Below are 18,206 nucleotides of genomic sequence, written 5' to 3' on the forward strand. Positions count from 1 at the left end.
ATGCCATTCAGAGGGAGTGATGCTATTCAGAGGGAGTGATGCCATTCAGAGGAAGTGATGCTCTTCAGAGGAAGTGATGCCATTCAGAGGGAGTGATGCCATTCAGAGGGAGTAATGCCATTCAGAGGGAGTGATGCTATTCAGAGGGAGTGATGCTATTCAGAGGAAGTGATGCCATTCAGAGGGAGTGATGCCATTCAGAGGAAGTGATGCCATTCAGAGGAAGTGATGCCATTCAGAGGAAGTGATGCCATTCAGAGGAAGTGATGCTATTCAGAGGGTGTGATGCCATTCAGAGGGAGTGATGCCATTCAGAGGCAGTGAATTATAGTGATTTTAGATTTCGGTCGAGCTCAGTTTGGTTATGAGGTGCTTCACCTGCAACCTATTATTAGTCAACCAACCATCCCTCCCTTCCCCATCTGATGTCTGTGACACTGGGTTCAGCCCGATCTTCAGTCCTGTTAATCCTGCCCCTGATTAATGATTGCTGCCCAATGTAGGTGCATCCGAATGTCAGGGATACTTCAGGACTCACTATTCAGACACGTAGGTCACTCCCGATCCATAATAGAGGCAGGCTCCTATCACCCCTTTGCATAAGCAATGGCTTTAGGAAAGCACCTGCTGCACAGAATATCAGAATGTTCAGTAGACCTCAATGAAAAAGCAAGCAATTTCCGCTGAGCATATTTCTTGTGTTGAATTTCATTCCAATGATCTGAAAACATTTGACGTACCAGTGATGGACCAGAAGATCGATAGCTCCAGCACATTTGGCATGGATCCTGACTCCAATTCTTTGCCTGACAACTCTTGGAATAATACTCGATGTCCTCATTCCAAACATTATTGGTTAGTTGATAATTCAAATCTGTGATGATAGAATGGTTATAAAGCTTCATTTGGATACTGGCTAAGACAATGCGCTCACCGAGTTGCTTTAGTAATCTGCTTTGCTTGAGCAATCTCATTGATTGTTGTGGAGTGTGAGAATTGAATTTCCACTTGTAATACACTATAGGATGATTCATGCAGTAATGTGAACACAGTGTCAGCTTCAGCAGTAAACACTTCGGCCCAATTACTTTCTGGTCTTGCAAGCTGATATTTGACTGGTATTGCTTTTAGCCCAGTGTACCGTATAGCAACCTAGAACTCCGGACCCTGACCATTGTCATGTATGCTTCATTGCATCAGTCTCAAGACTAGGTGTCCATGAGGTGCTGAGGGCAATCAGCAAAGCAGCAATAGATTCCACCACAACCTAGGCCCTAAACTTTCAAATTCAAGTTGAAGTTTATGTCATCTATACCGAGATACCATGAGACTATTAGTTTTGCATGAGATCTGGCTAGTCAATCCATACATAGCCTATCAATAAAAACACAGTATAGAGTGCAGAGTTACCAAGAGAAATCAGTTAGAATGGAGCAAAGACAATATTATTTTGTGAGTGTGCGGATCGTTCAGGAGTCTGATAGAAGCAAGAGAGAAATTGTACTTGAATCTAGTGGTCTATGATCTAACACTCATTAAACTTTTCCCGATGGAAAGAGGTTAGGAGTGGCTGGGTGGGGATGAGTCTCTTAACACGTTGGCTGCTTTTCCAAGGCAGCAGGAAATGTTGATGGAGGGGAGGGGACCATGCAGAATCTTCAATAATGTTTTTTGAACCAATGTTGCTCGTAAATTGTAATTCCCGTATATTACTGGATGTAATGGTAAAAGTAGTGAGATAATCAACTGGCAACATTAAAATTTCACCTTCAAAGAAGTTATTGATCTAGTTTCACATATACTAATTCCAACAATATTGTAGCTAAAACACCTGAAAATTTGACAAAAGCAGCGACTATAAAAAAAACACCAGCAGCAATGAGAACAACAGCGTGCGCTTGTGGCGCGTGCGTGCAGACGGAATCACGTGATTCGAAGTGTTGTTGTAATTGGTAATAATGATAGCTCTGACCAGAGCACACAAGAAGGTTCAGAAAGTCAATTAGCAGAGTTTTAGCTTTGTAGCTGGGTTTACAAAAAAAATGATTTTATTGTTGTAACTAACTACAGGGGTATTGTTAGAAAAAAAAATATTTCTGCTGAAACACTGCTCAAAAATTTTATAGACATTCATTTTGGTGTCACCCCCTCCGATGAGGTCTGCAGCCCTCTACTAACCCCAGCAGGAGGGTGGTTTTTGTGATGAATGAAGCTATGATCATAACTTCACAAAAGTGCTGTGTGAATGGTCTAGTCAAGCTTTACAACACTGGCATCTTCCTAAAAGAATAGAAAATTGCCCAGGCTATGTCATGCTCACAAATTTAATCCAGCTAATTACCACATAACTGTTAGAAAAGCAATGGAGGAGGCTATCACTGTCAGAGCTGTCAAGTGGCACTTACTCGAGGCGAGGTGATACATTTTGGAAAGATAGGATGTACACAGTAAATGGGAGGGAGCCAGGGAGCTTGTTGTCAAAGTCTATCGATCCCTGAAAGTGGCAGTACAGGTGGCTAAGGTGTGAAGAAGGCACATAAGATGATTGCCTTCACTGCCTATATGGCAGTGAATATATGAGCTGGAATGTCATATTATAGCCTTATAAAACAATAGTTAGGCAAATCCTGGAGCATGTGTGTAGTTTTTAGTCACAACACTGTAGAAAGGATGTGGTAGTGCTAGAGAGGGTGCAGAGGATTCACTAGGACATTGCCTGGACTGGAGTTATTTTGGTTATAAGGAATGTCTGGATAGGTTGGATTTGTGTGTGGTGGAGGCGATAGAGGTGTACAATGTTCTGAGGGAAATGGATAGGGTTGTTAGTAAAAATTCTGCCATCATCGTGATGTCAAATGGAAGTGAGTGTAGGTTTAAGGTGAGGTTTAGAGGGATCTAAGGGAGAACTCTTTCACACAAAGGGTGGTTAGTCTGCAATGTGCAACTGAAGGCAAAGCGTGGGTATGCACAGACAGCTGCGCGACGCGAGGCGCATTTGGCAAGGGATCGAGACTATAATGGATCACAAGTCAACCTTGCAAATTAAGGACAGACTGAACACCTTCAATGCATGGTTTGATGAGATGAACAGGTTAAGGCCAAAGAAAGATCCATGTCCCTTGATGAATGGGCCCCCTGCACAGTTGCAGTTGAGGTGAGGAGAACCCTATCCAAGGTGAACCCACACAAGGCGGTGGGACAAGACGACATACTTGTTGGGTTCTGAAGGACGGAGCAGAACAATTGATGAAGGTCTTCACAGACATCTTCAATACCTCACTGAAGCAATTCTTCAGTCCTGCAAGGCTCTAGAAAGCCACTATCATCCGGGTACCCAAGAGAGTGACAATAACAGGCCTCAATGACTGCCACTCTGTGGCACTGACCTGCACCATTATGAAATGCTGATAGAACACATCAAAGTACACCTCCCAGAGATGCTGCACCCATTTCAATTTGCCTTTAGAAGAAACTGTTCCACAGACAATGCTATAGCCTTGTCGCCTCACTCCATCCTGGCCCACCTGGAGAATGACACTACCCAAGTCAGGCTGCTGTTCGTTGACTTCAGCTCAGCGTTTAATATGATCATCCCCCAGAGGCTGGTGGAGAGGTTATTCTCGCTGGGACTCAATATCCTTCTCTGCAATTGGATCCTGGACTTCCTAACAGAAAGACCACAGTCTGTCCTGGTTGGTAGCAGAATGTCGAGCACCATTACACTGAGCACTGGCGCACCTCAGGGCTGTGTGCTCAGCCCACCCCTGTTCATGTTACTGACCTATGACTGCATCACCAGTTCCAGCTCCAACAGTATCATCAAGTTTGCAGATGACACATCAGTATTTGGCCTCATCAGCAACAACAATGAGTCGCAGTACAGAGAAGAGGGAAAATCTTGTGAAATGTTGTGTTACGGGGTCCAAAGGACCCCCAAAACCAGCAGCAATAGATATCCACCACAACGCAAGGTTACTTAAACAAAAGTAGTTTTTAATTATAATTGAACAAGAAAACAGAATTAAACTTTAACTTATTACTATCAACTTACTTAACCTACCTAACCTACTTAATCCCCCCTCTAATACTAAGTGCAGGTGTGTGTAATGTGTATTTAAGATTAGAAAAGTTCTTTAGATCACAGTCCAATCTCACTGGTTGCAAACAATTCTTGGACTGTGCACAGAGGTTAGCATTAACAAAGTTCACCAGTCTTTGGTGCATAACAGGCAAATGATTATGACTCAAGAGGGTCCTTGTTGGTCTTCAGAGAGAGATTCTTTTTCTAGGACATCCGCAACTGATTCCTTCTCAGTCATTCTTGCTGATGAAACTTGCCCCTTTCAGGGTTCTCCGGATGATCCTCTTTCTTTCAGGTCACCTTTCAGACCACCAGCCTTCTCCTTTGACCAGGCAGCCTTCTAAAGTTTGCCAGCTTTGTCCTTCTTGAACTGATTTCTGTATCTCTCCTCTCTGTTTCACTCCCTCCCTCTCTGAGAGCAAAACTCTCCTGCCTGCAACATTCACATGTTCCCAGGCAAGCTGCATGTTGCTACTTTGTTGCTTCTCTGCAAAAAGCACTCTGCAAAAGTCCTGCAAAGATTCTGTGTTTTAAAATGTTTGTGTGCAACCTCCCAAGCCACCTCTAGATACTCTGTCACAGGTGTGAGTGTAACAACCTGAGTAATAAGATTAAGGAGATGATGATAACGGACTTCAGGAGGACCAGGAATGACCATCCTCCACTACACAGCAACAATCCTGTAGTAAAAAGAGTGGAGAACACCAAGTTCCTTTGAGTTCACTTAACTCATGACCCATCATGTAATCTCAACATCTACTCACTTGTCAGGAAGGTGCAACAGTGACTGCGCTTCCTGAGAAGATTGAAGTGGGCAAGGCTACCAGCCACAATTATGTCACCCTTCTATAGGAGCTCTATCGAGAGCGGCATGGCTGGCTGCATCATAGTGGGGTACAGTTGCTGCAGAGAAATGGATTGGAAGTCAATCCACAGGACCATAAGGGGGGCAGAAAGGATTACTGGGGTCTTCCTCTACCTCCCCCCACCCACCACCCCCCCCCCACCATTGACATGATCTACCAGGATCATTGTCTGAAGAGGACACACAAAATCATGCAGGACCCCTTTAACCCTTCACCAGCATCTTTCAGCTGCTTCCATCGGGGAAGAGATACAGGTGTATCAGAGCCAGAACCATCAAGCTGAGGAGCAGCAGTGAGAATGTTGAACGCCCAAAGGAACTATTCACACTAATCATCCAAGACTCTCATTTGTACAAAACAATATTTATTTGTATAGATAAAATCCTTTTCCTGCATATGTATTGTTTGTCCATATGTGTGTTATGTCTGGTAGCGTCTGCATGTTTTGCACCGAGGATTAGAGGATGCTGTTTCATCGGGCTGTACTTGTACAATCACATGTATTATGAACTAACAAATTTTGTTATGAACTAAGGAAGGGACAGCTTGGAAAATTTACCAAACAATGGTAAATTCAAAGTAATAATTTTTATTAAACTATCAATAACACAACAGTTCTTACTTATCTCTAAACTTAACTATAACTTTGTCTTCAGATCTCTTTAAACTCGCAAGTCTTTTTGATGAGTTGTCTTTCAGAGAGTCTTCCAATGAGAGTTTTCACAAATTCCCTCGAATCTTCCCCAGAGTCTGTTTTCCATGATTATTTCTTTCTTAATCAAGAGCGATGTGGTCTCACTTACTTTAAAGCCACTTATTTTGAGTATCTCCCATGATAAGGATAATACAATACAGTATAGCATCTCCCTCTTTCTCCAGAGACTACTGTTTTACACCTGTGTCTTTGACAGGATGATCAATCTCTTCAGTCTGGTTTCAAAAAATGTCTTTCTCTGCCTTCAGATATGTTTCTCTGGAATAATGTAACATGACATCATCTCTGTTTCAGTTTCATTTCTTCAAAACACAAATCATGGTAGATGACGTTTTGCTTTCCTTCAAATTATCACTTCATCTCCACAGAAATATCTGACCTCTGTCCAAGAGGTTTAAGTGGTTAGTATCTCCGTAAAGTCTGAGCACAGGTCACTCTAGGAAGAATTTAATTAATTGAACAGATGCCAGAAGAAGCTATGTATACACACCCATTGTCTTAGAATCAATTAAGACCCACTTCAAAGTCTTGTCCTTGTATCCAACCCACAAACTAACTTTACTAAGGAATATATATTTTATAACTAAAGATTAACACAAATCCATTATCGATGACAATAAACTTTACTTGAAGGTGGAGGCAGATACACTCACTACAACTGAGTAGCAATGAGGGCGAATTGCCAAGGCATAGAAGGCTATAAATCAAATGCAGTTAAATGGGATTTGCAGTTAGCCACACTATGTGGCATGGAGATGATAGGTGAATGGCCTGTTTCTGTGCTGTGCAGCTCCATGGCTCTTTGACTAATAACTTGCTTACTGATTCCCAGTATGGGTTTCAATACCATTGAGCTTCAAGCATCATCCCAATCTGGTCTAACCATAGAGTTAATTTATGAGTCGATAGTTACTGCCCTTAATTAGTATTTGACCTCGTGTGGCATTAATGGCCATCTAACACAAACCTCTTCAGTGGCTGGTATCAGTCCTTGCCCAATGGAACACAGATATGGTTGTTAGAGGTCAATCATCCCAGTCCCTGAGCTTCACTGTAGGAGTCCCTCAGGACAGAATACTGGGCCCCACCATCTTGGGCAATTCATCAACGATCTTCCCTCAGATGAGATCAAAAGGTTCATATTCTTTGCAAATGAAACAAGACGCACCTGTATGTTGCAAGAATGAGACAACATTCAGATGTGAAAGAAAAACAAAATGCTGGAAATACTCAGCAGGACCAGGCAGCACGTGTGGAGAAAGAAAGGGAGTCAATGCTTCAGCCCAGCAAATCTTCACCTTTCAGGAATGGGATGTAACTAGCAAATACTATTCACAGCACAAAAGTGGCAGGTAATCTCCTAACTTCCATATTCAAAGATATTACTTTCTGAATCATCCATTACACTGGATTTTGCTTCCTGAATACTTTTGGGTGCATTTTATAGATTTTGGGCTGCTGATTGCAAAAATGACCTTAAAAATTTCTGATCATGCATTGTTTTTAGATATAACCTATTCTTGTTATTTCCTGACATATTTTGTCTACTTCAAGCAGACAAAACCACAAAGTGTAACATGTGTTTGAAATTCATTTGTTTTCCATTCGCACTTGGACATCTTCCCTGCCGATCTCGGTGCAGTCAGCGTTGAACATGGTGAAAGGTTTCACCAGGATATTGCGACCATAGAAAAGGAGTATCAGGGCAAGTGGAATCCATCAATGCTGGTCGACTATTATTGGACACTGACATAAGAGGCATCAGATGCTGAGTACAAATGGAAATCAGCAGAAAAACATTTTTAGGTCACTTGAACTAGTGGAATGTGTCAGTATCATTATGCAATTAAACAGGTAAATTCAATAAAAGTTCATTAAATGTTTCTCCACCTTCCTACATGATACAGCAAATCTAAAATTATCTTTGTTTTCAGCTTGGAGTTGTCTATCATAATCCCCAATTTTTTCAGAAAGCAAACCTTTGGAAAAAAAAATTGTTGAGCAGTGTCTTGCTAATGGCTTGGAAATCACCAGTGGACGAGCTACAGAAATACTGTGGCTGTGAGCAGCTAAGAGGCTGGGTATCCTGTGGAGTGGCACATCTCCTGACTTCTCAAAGCTCTTTCACAATCTACAAGGCAGAATAAGCCTGGAGCATGATAGAATACTTGCCCAGATGAGGAAGCCTTCAGCTATAGTCAAGAACCTTAATTCATCCAACAAAAAGCATTGAATTGATTGGTATCCCAACCACCATACTAACTTTAAATGCCGCCCCACTGGTAGAGTGAACAACACCATCTATAAAATACACTGCATCAAACTCAAGACCACAATTACCAAGAGGAACAAGGGTAGTAGGTGTATGTGAGCACCCCACTGCATGGATCCCCTCCAAACCAGGCACTAGCCTGACTTGGAATTATCTTTGTCCCTCATCATTACTTGGCGTAAGTTCTAAAACTGTCTTCCTGATAGCACTGTGGAAATACTTTCAACAGAAGAATTCCAGAAGTCCAAGAAATTAGCTCACCACTACCCTCTCAGAGGCAAAAATGCTACCTCCTGATAAATGGATGAATAAAAGAAAATATAGCTCTTTTGAGCCTATCGGATTCTTCTGGATCTTCTCCTCTCTTAAGACAAGCACACATTCACCCCTGAAATTAAACAACTCTTGTAAATTACAATAGTTTGATAAGCTGTTGAAGTAGCCAATCATAGTTTCTGTCAGCCTGTGATTGTGTGTGCTGGATTTCTCCTCTATCTCAATAAGCTGTGGGGTTAAGTCTTTCCAACACTGAACTGATGCTGCAAACAAGATAAACACGAGGTTATGCATGATACAATATAATTGGTTACTCCAAACCCCAAAAGTTAAATAAATGGGACCCAACGGTATCAGACAGATGTTTTCGCTGTAAGAAGGAAACGGGAACAACAATACATGCTAGTTGGGCATGTGAGAAAGTGGAAAAGTTTTGGGATGATCTAAACTAGGTATTAAATAAAATCACAAAAAATAACATACCCAAAAAATCCAGAGATCTTTCTTCTAAGTAATATAAGAAGTAAAGAATTTGGACTCAATTTGGATGGAGCACAAAAAAGATTTATTATGATAGCCTTAGCTGTAGCAAAAAAATGTATTATGTCAACCTGGAAATTAGAAGATAGCCTGAGAATACAGCAATGGTACATAGAAATGAATAAATATATTCCATTGGAAAAAATAACATATAATTTAAGAAATAACATCACAGTATTCGAACAAATATGGGAACTGTACATGGAACACAACAGAGAAGTCCTACTGCGGACCTCCACTGCCTAAAATGACAGAAGGAGAAGAAGACGAAATGAACTGACCAAGTATGTAAAAGTAGAAGACACTAATTTCTTGTTTATCTTCATTGTGTGATGACATTGTTTAATGGGTTTAATGTATCATATATGTTGAACGTTGAGTGAGTGGGGAGGGGGATGAAGGAGGGAGGGAAGGGAGGGGGGAAAGGGGAGAAAATGACACTGTGTATATTCAAGAGGGAAATGTTTGTGCGCATTTTGGTCAGTATGGCTCATAGTGTGAAAAATAATTTTAAAAAAAACAAGATATCTGGAGCATTTTGCTGAACTGCTTAGATCAGTGGTTTTCAAACCTTTTCTTTCCACTCACATTCCACCTTAAGCAATCCCTATGCCATTGGTGCTCTGTGATTAGTAAGGGATTGCTTAAGGTGGGATGTAAGTGGGAAGGGAAGGTTGAGAACCGCTGCTCTAGACCCAATTGTTACCAAAATATTTTGCTTGAGAAAAATTGTCATTAGCCCATTTCCTTTGGAGTTATGAAACAGTGCACATAACGAGTCAATGAGGTATGATTAAAACAGTGGGTTTCACACATTTTCTTTCCACTCACATGCCACCTTAAATAATCCCTGTGCTCTGAGATTAGTAAGGTATTAATTAAGGTGGCACGTGAGTGGAAAAAAAAAGTTTGATAACCATGGTGCTATGAATATGTGATTCACATCAGTAATATTGCTTTTGTTCAATTCCTCACTGCAGCAGTCCATCCCTTTACTTTCAGCACAGGCCTTACAGGTCAAGAAGAGAAGTGGGCAATGAAAAGAACAATCTCTGTTCTCTCCATACAGGATGAGCAAGATTCACACACATTTTCACACAGCCCCAGCTCTCTGTGAAATCTACCTTTCTTCGAGCTGTTGCTTTCTAACATTTTCTTGACCAAATGGCATTGCAGTACTCAAATCTCTTGAATTTCCACACTTTCTCTCAGTTCGTTCCACTATTTGCTGACTGACTTTCTCCTTCTAACGAGCAAACAACGAAAACCTGGAGGGACTCAGCAGGTCAGGGAGCCCCCATAGAGATAAATGGTCAGTCAAAGTTATGGGCCAGGTTCCTTTAATATTGGATGGGCAGATGGATGGATGGATGGGAGAATGGTGAGTGGATGGATAGATGGGTGGGTGGGTGGATGGATGGGAGCATAGTGGGTGGGCATAAAGGTGAAAGGGAGGATGGTGGGTGGATGAATGGAAATGAAAGCAGACAAATAGAGGAAATTAGGAAACAGGAGGTTGAACAGATCATTGCTAATAACACAATCAGCCTCTTTACAAATGGAATTGGCAGCAAAGCAATTTGTAAATTACATCTATGGTTCTTTTTTTTTAAACTTTATTTATTCGTTCAAAATACAGATAGTAAATAACATATACAACAATAAAACAAAAACATGAACGTTATATTTTATAGAAAAAAAATGAAAAAAGAAAAAAAACCCCTCCCCCCTTCAGCCAGCTCTCCTAAAGAGAGTCATAAAGAAAGGAAAAATAAATATTAAAGAAAAATTAAACATACATATTAAAATCTAATCAACATAAATCAAAATGTAAATATTCTGAATATAACGACCACTTACTAATAAAAAAGCTATAGTTATCACATGAAACATGTAATTTTTTCCATTATTAAACAGTATGTCATCTCATTATGCCATCTATTAATATCAATCATATTTGTATCTTTCCACATACTAACAATACATTTTTTCTCTACAAATAATACTAAATATACAAAAGGAAGTTGAAATTTATCTAATCCCAAACCTTTCAGAGGTTGCAAACTGCCCAATAAAGATACTATCAGATCTAAAGGTATTTTAATCTTATACAGATTTGGATTTATCCCAACCCTTTTTATCCATACCATCCTATAATATTTAACACATGAATGAAATATAACCCTTCTCTGGTACCTTCATAAGAAAAGTCTCAAATTTAATCATTTCAGATAAAATCATATCGCTACCAAACACACATTTTACCGAAGATCAAATTTAAAAATAAAGAAACAAAGAATTCTTATCAATATCATAGCTGTCCCTCATCGTTACGCTTAATCAAACTGTTTAAACATTGAACATTAAAAGTAGCAAACCTCAACTTTAACATATCTACTAATATTACTAAAGACCAATAATATCTTTATATAAAAACTCTAATCATCGTATATAGGCCCTCCAATAGGAGAAAAAATCACAAAGTAAAAGCTAGATACAATGAAAATAAAAAAATAAGAAAAAAATATAATTAACAAAAAGCCCCCCCCCCCAAAAAAAAAACTACCAAAAGGTAGTAATCCCTAACAAAATTTGGGTGTGGATCACCCACCAGTGGCTGATGACTAATAGAATCTAGAACAAATCTCTTCCTCCCCAGCCGAACAAAAAAAATAATCTCAAAATATCATAATAACGTAAAAAGTAAAATGAGAATAAGAAGATTCTTCTATTCATCCAAGAAGTTCCAAACTCGGAGATCGCATTTCAAAAGAAGTTGGACTCTTTCCATTCCCGTTTTTCCCATTTCTACCATTTCTTCCATTTCCAGAACAACCAGATTTTTCTTTAGGAGACAATAGTGGACTACATCTTTGTCCTCTTATATCTGGCAATGAATCAGCAAAAATCATTGCTTCATTATCATCTTCAAAAAACCGAGATTGATAGTCTCCATGAAACACCTTCAACACTGCCGGATAGTGAAAAGTCAACTTATAACCTTTACGCCACAAAACTTCTTTAACTGGATTAAATTGACGTCGACGTTGAATAACCTCTTGACTCAAATCAGGATAGAAAAAAAACTCTGCTATTCTGAATCAATAACGGAGTTTGTCGTTTTCTCGCATTTTGCACCGCCAGTCGAAGTATTGCTTCTCTATCCAAATAATTCAAACATCGAATTATTACAGGTCTCGGTGACTGACCAGGTAAAGGTGATCTCCTTAAAGTTCTATGAGCTCTTTCCAATACCAAGCCTTCAGAAAAAAATTCTTGCCCTAGTACTTGTGAGATCCAATCTGTAAAAAAAAACGAAGAAGGTCTTGTCCTTCCATACCTTCAGGCAAAGCAACAATTTTCACATTATTCCTTCTACTTTGATTCTCCAAATTGTCTATTTTCCTCTCTAACTCCTTCTCACGTTCTCGCAATTCTATAACAGATTTTTCAACCTTCAACACTTTATCTGTATTAGAAGCCACTTGTTGTTGACATTCCAAAAAAGCAGACTGAAAATTTTTTAAATCTTCACAAGATGCTTCTACACGTGCTTTAACTGTATTCAATTCTGAACTTATCCTTTGAGCCAGCTCATTCATTATAGGCTGAATGACAGCATTTAACTGCTTACATTGTAATTCAAAAAAGCTCAGCCCTGCTTTCTCTATCTAATGTAGTGGCAGAACCAGGTAACTGCAGCTCCTGCCGCAACTCAACAAAATGAATTTTAACGGTCTTACTGCGGGTCTGGACTCCCAGCGACGGCACCCCGACTTCCTCAGGGGGTTGACGCTGGTCTCCCCCCACAGCTCGCAGTTTTTTCAAAAATTCACATATGAAATCGAGATCTTCAGGTTGAAATGCTTCTTGAAGCGTTTCAGACAATGGAGTCGTCTTCCTGCGTGCTCCCTTCGTTAAAATCGGCAGGCTGCCAGAATCGGGATCCACTTCTTGGGAACATGCACCTTCCTCCAGAGAACGGGTAATTCCAGCGCTATCCTTCACTTGGTGAGTAGTAGACATTTTTTTTTCAGCTCCCACAGGCAGTCTTTGTAGTTTAGGCACTGAAGTAATTAAACCTGAGGCTGTAGCAAGTTGTTTAGGCCCCAAATCTTCAGTATTTCGAAAATGTAACTTCTTCTGCACTTGAGGTTTAATCATTTTACCATTAATGGCCATAATAGTTCCTTAATACTTTAAACTAAAATTTAATAAGTTTCAACTTGAAAACAAAGGGTTAAAAAACGGGTACTTAAAAGTCCGGCCAGAGAGGTCGAGATTACATGTCTAGACTCTACCCCATCTTGCCATGCCCCCACACCTATGGTTCTTTGATCTGCTTATTTCATCCTACTAATTAAGGGCAATTTCTTCCAGGCAGTTTGCTACATATTTTTATTGAACACTGTTCAGAACTTGGTTTTGTATTGGAGTGTGGTGTGAATGTCCTCCATCCACACTGCAGAGGTAGAGGAACTTCGGTCAATTCAGCGATTCCAATGTCACAGTTAGACTAAAATAGTCCAGAGCATTACTGTGCACTGGCATTTCAGCTTTATTTCCGGTTTTTATGTTCCTCTGGGTGTGATTTGCTGAAGTGGTGTGTTTTTTGACCTTTGTCAGTGGAAAACAAATTAATCCTGGCTAGAGTTTCAAAGGTAAATTGTTACAAATGTTAGTATACTAATGAAGGCAATAAATAAATTGGTCTCTGCAATTTTTTTGTTTTCAGATCAATGCTCTCAACTTAAAATCATCTGGATCCATTAATAATGGTGATTTGGCAATCTCAAATAGAATGTTTAGTAGAAAATTTAATCCCTGTGATGGTTGGTACTGGACGTTGCATTGGTGACATCAACAAGTATCACCTCATATTTTAATTCTAGGTAGTCAAGCAGCTAATTAATATTCTCTTTATAAGAAACAGTAGCTGGCTTTGACTATTAGTCTCTATAGTTTGATAAGATCATGGGTGATCTGGTGTTTCACTTTGACTCCTTTTTTCTGCCTGATTCCCACAACCATCGGTTGCTCTGTTATCTAAAATGTATCTGAGGCTTGCATATGCTTCATAATATCTTCTGGGGCCTCTCTCCATAGATGATTAACAGTTGTCCCTACTTCTACCTCACAACTTATCTTTGTGCCCTGGACAGCTCCCTCCAGTTATCCCACTGCTGCCTGCAAGTTTGATGCAAGGTCTCAACTCAGTGACATGGCTGGAGGGGGAGCGACTGCTTCACCTGAGCATATTCTTCAAAGGTGGCATCCTCCCACCCGGACCAACGCCACTGCCATCCCCCCTCACCTGGGTCCACTGCCACTGCCACCCCCTCCATCCCCCTCCAAGTCTGACACCGTCAAAGAATCAGTAGGCCCACCATTCAAACACTAATTCACCATCTGGTCCATGCAAGGTAAAGGGTTGCTTTAAAAATATATAATGAATTTAAAATTGTTCCGTATGTGTCATGGAGCCTTTTTTTATGTGCTTGCTCCCCTTGACTTTAAAACCTGGCTGTACCCCCACCTCGACCCATGAAACAACAAACATCTCTTTCCCTCCAGAGATGCTTCCCCCACCCACCCCGCTCCTCCACCCCCCCCCCCCCCCACCTCCTGATCGGCTCTATTATAACAGTTCTCACTGCAACTGTTCTTTAGCTGTAGTGATGTCCTGGGATTATGAAAAATCACCCCTCAAATCAAGAAGGACCAACTTAAACCCTTACCCTAGCCAGTACTTTTCTATGGAAGCCTAGGTAATCCAGGGTCCACTTAATTCCAGTGCCTTCATCTCAAAGTAGTATTTTATTCCTGAGCACAGGACAAGCTTGAAAATATTCCTCAAAACTCCTTTCCAGCAGAAGCCATAAGGAAATCCATCTGGTCACATGTTCACTAATATCTTTCTGTTATGTCCTTTGAATTTATCGTCAATATCCACATACGTGTGTGTGTGTGTGTGTGTGTGTGTGTGTGTGTGTGTGTGTGTGTGTGTGTGTGTGTGTGTGTTTTATTAATTGTAGATTCTCACCCCCCAGAAGAGAGAGCTGGAACATTTCAATTGCCCTCTATTTTCATGGTATCACTCCAAAGATGCTTTGCGTACATGCACATGAAGAGCCTCTGTGACCTTTCTCATGCTGCATTAAGTAGAAAATTATAAAAACGTGGCATGGAGCCACTGTGGAGCGTGGAAGGCTTCAGTGACTAGAATGTGAAAGGGTCACTGTTACCATGGCCTCCACAAAGAATGCATTTCAGGCACAAGGATTCAGCTGAAGTTTTGCAGGTGGAATTTCGCTCAATTCTCCAACTTCAGCAAGCCGATACTTCCTATAATATAATGTTGTTTTCAAAGTGGACTCACATTGTTACTTTTAAATGCCTTTTCTGATTCTGAACAAACATCAAAACTGTTTCATTAAAGAGCATGTTTTGCTTTTGTAATTGTAAATCTCATGACATGATCTTAAGAAAGCAATTGCACAAAAAGTCTTGAAATAGAAGTGATAACAGAGTTTGCGAGTTTGTGGCTCATTCAATAGTTCCAGGTCGAAATGGGCATTTCTTCAGACTCTTTTGAAATACGTTCATCACAGGTAGAGAGGTTTTTGCCTTCTGACTGACTTGACATGCACATCCCAAAGGAAATCTGCAGATGCTGGGATCTAGAGCAGTCCACAAAAGTGCAGGAGAAATTCGGCAGGTTGCGCAACATCCATAGAAAGTAAAAGGCAGGGGCCTGAGCCCTTTGTCAGGAATGTGGAAAAAAAAACAGGCTGAGTAAATAGGTGGTGAGGAGGAGAGCAGAGGGAGGAAGGGGAAGTGGGAGGGACACCTGAACAAACAGGTGGGAGGAGGAGGAGGGGGTGAAAAGGGGAGGCTACATTTTTCTCCTCCCACCTTTTTATTTAGGCCTGGTTTTCCACATCCCTTATAAAGGGCTCAGGCCTGAAACATTGGCTGCCTTTTACTTCCTAAGGACACTGCATTTCTCCAGCAGTTTTGTGCAAGGCCTCTGGTAATGGAGTGCTCTCCACTGAGTCATCCAGTGAATGAGTAGCTCAATAGGTAAATGCTGCAACAAGACTGCTTGGTGACTTGAGCTCGTTCTGGACCTTGAGAGGTATTGGTTCTGGAGCTGTCCCATGAGGACACCCGATGACAGCACAGGGTCTTTTTAAAACGTGGATAAAGCATAAATGATGCTCACAATGTTTGGTCTGATGATCCAGTTCAATGGCAGTTATTGCGTGCACCAACTGAAATATGCATTGCATGACAATTGGAATCATTAATTGCATGTCTTGGTGCTGGGAAAATGTCAAGTATGCTGACGTGAATTATGGGCACAATGGTCCAATTGGCACAATCTCTCTTGATAAAAATGGATTTTGGATTGAATTGCGTTGCTCTGGGGGAAAAAAAAATTCAGTGTGATATGATCCAATTTCGAGGCAACAGAAGTATATAATATTGTTGAAAAGCTCAGCAGCAATGCTTGGGTTACATATTTTGCTGCAGTCGTTTTTAAATCATTGCTGACAGGTTTCCACCAAGGTGGAAACACTGGCTCTGAAGCACTCACTGACAATCACCTAATTTCATAGCTGGGGATAATGACCTGGCAATGAGATCCTGCCTTACTTGTGAACTGGAAAATTTTGTTCAAGGCACTTTGTACAATTTTCTCCAACGATCATTCCACTTAATTAGATGTACAATTATAAATTCAATTCATGCTCTTTAATAGAGCTACCCACTGTATATTAAGGGTTTCAATATACAGAATGAAACAAGGCATTGAATTTATAAAGAATAAACTGTGTCTCCTCTTATGAACCATAATTTATAAATGGGGATGCATTTTATTCTTTTTAAATTTAACAGGCAATATAAATCTTCTGCCACATTGCTGCAGGACTGCAGTTGTGAAAATTAAGTCAAGTGTGGAATATATATTGGCAACTTTATTGCCAAGCTCAGCTGAATTAACCATGTTCCACAGTCACTTTTATAAGCACCTGCTGTAGATTCGTGATAAATGCATATTTACTGATTTACAAATGCATATTTATTGATTTTTACTTTGAATTATTAACTCAAAACCCTGTTCCCAGGACAAAGATGTATATACTCTAAAATGATCATTTTGTTCTTTCACGGTTAATGCAATGCTATCACAGGGCCACGAGCTTGGGTTCAAAACCACTGCTGTCTGTAAGGAGTTTGTAGGTTCTCGCCATGTTCGTGTGGGGTTCTTCCAAATGCTCCCACATTCCAAAAAACCAATGGGGTTAGTAGGTTAATTGGTCATGTGGGTATATTTGGGTGATGTGAGCTCATGGGCTGGAAGATTGGTAAGTGAATTGGCCGCAGTAAATTTCCCTAGTGTAAAAGGGTGATGGGACAATCAGAGGGAGACTAATGGCCACACCAGAGGGAAATGACTGATATGAATCATGGCATAGACTTAATGGGCCAAGTTCTTCTTTCTAGATCAAAGGTTATATGAATATGTGAATATTGGATTGGGTCAGTTTTTAAGCATCCAGCAGCTCTGAAATTATTACACAGTGCTTAAATGAAGATCCTAGTTCTCATTTCATAAGGAACCCAATCAGCATTAGTATTTGGATCATATACAGGTTATTTGTTGGTTTAGTTCTGACGTAACTCTGCATACTTTTCTCACTGTGGTAGAGCTATCTAACAGCTGAAAGGATGCATCACCAATTAAATGTAAAGGGCTTATCTGCTATTTATAGCTTGGTTACTGATTCGCTGTTGCCGATGCTGGGTGACACTTGGTTATCTGTCTAAGGGAATGGTTATTGCAGCAACTAGGCTTACCATTGGTCCATCGGCTCAGTGGGAACATGATTCACCATTGTGAACTACTTCCCTGAATGTCAAGCATGATCTTGTGCAATGTAATTCCATCACATGGGGGTCAGAACAAGCCCTCTCCATGAAATAACTGGAAAAGAAGCTGGCCATCTCTTGTCTTAGCTGCCTGTCAAAATCTATAAATGTTTCTGAATATTTCCAACCCTCAGAAAAATATTTGCCCTGTAATTAGGAACATTAAATAAATAAAAGCCATTAAATTAATATAAATATGGCAAGATCTGCTCACAGAAAGTTGTAGCAGATAAGAGTACTGGTGGATAATGATGGGAAATGCTCCACAATTTAGCAAGGTGACATATTAATTTATGATTAGACAATATATGGTAATAGTAGTTAAATTGTTAAGATAATGTAATGGACAGAAACTCAAATTCCAATCCCACCAGGCAACTGTGAAATTTATAATTAGTAAATAATCTAGAATTATATATTTTTTTAAAACAGACTTGTTATTGACAATGATCACTAAACTATTGTAAATATTTAAACAAAAAAAAATCTCTGCTAGAAATTTTCCATCCTTATGCAACT

General features: G+C 40.2%; 1 long non-coding RNA gene across 1 annotated transcript in view; it reads right to left on the reverse strand.

Moving 5' to 3' along the window:
• Positions 1-756: 756 nt before the first annotated feature.
• Positions 757-18,206, reverse strand: part of LOC138747303 (uncharacterized) — a 34,310-nt gene continuing 16,860 nt past the window's right edge. The window contains exon 3 of the long non-coding RNA XR_011347422.1: positions 757-874. This is a non-coding gene — a long non-coding RNA (uncharacterized lncRNA). The remainder of the gene's footprint in view (positions 875-18,206) is intronic.

The sequence above is a fragment of the Narcine bancroftii genome, chromosome 12, assembly GCF_036971445.1.
Source record: "Narcine bancroftii isolate sNarBan1 chromosome 12, sNarBan1.hap1, whole genome shotgun sequence".
Classification (NCBI taxonomy): Eukaryota; Metazoa; Chordata; class Chondrichthyes; order Torpediniformes; family Narcinidae; genus Narcine; species Narcine bancroftii.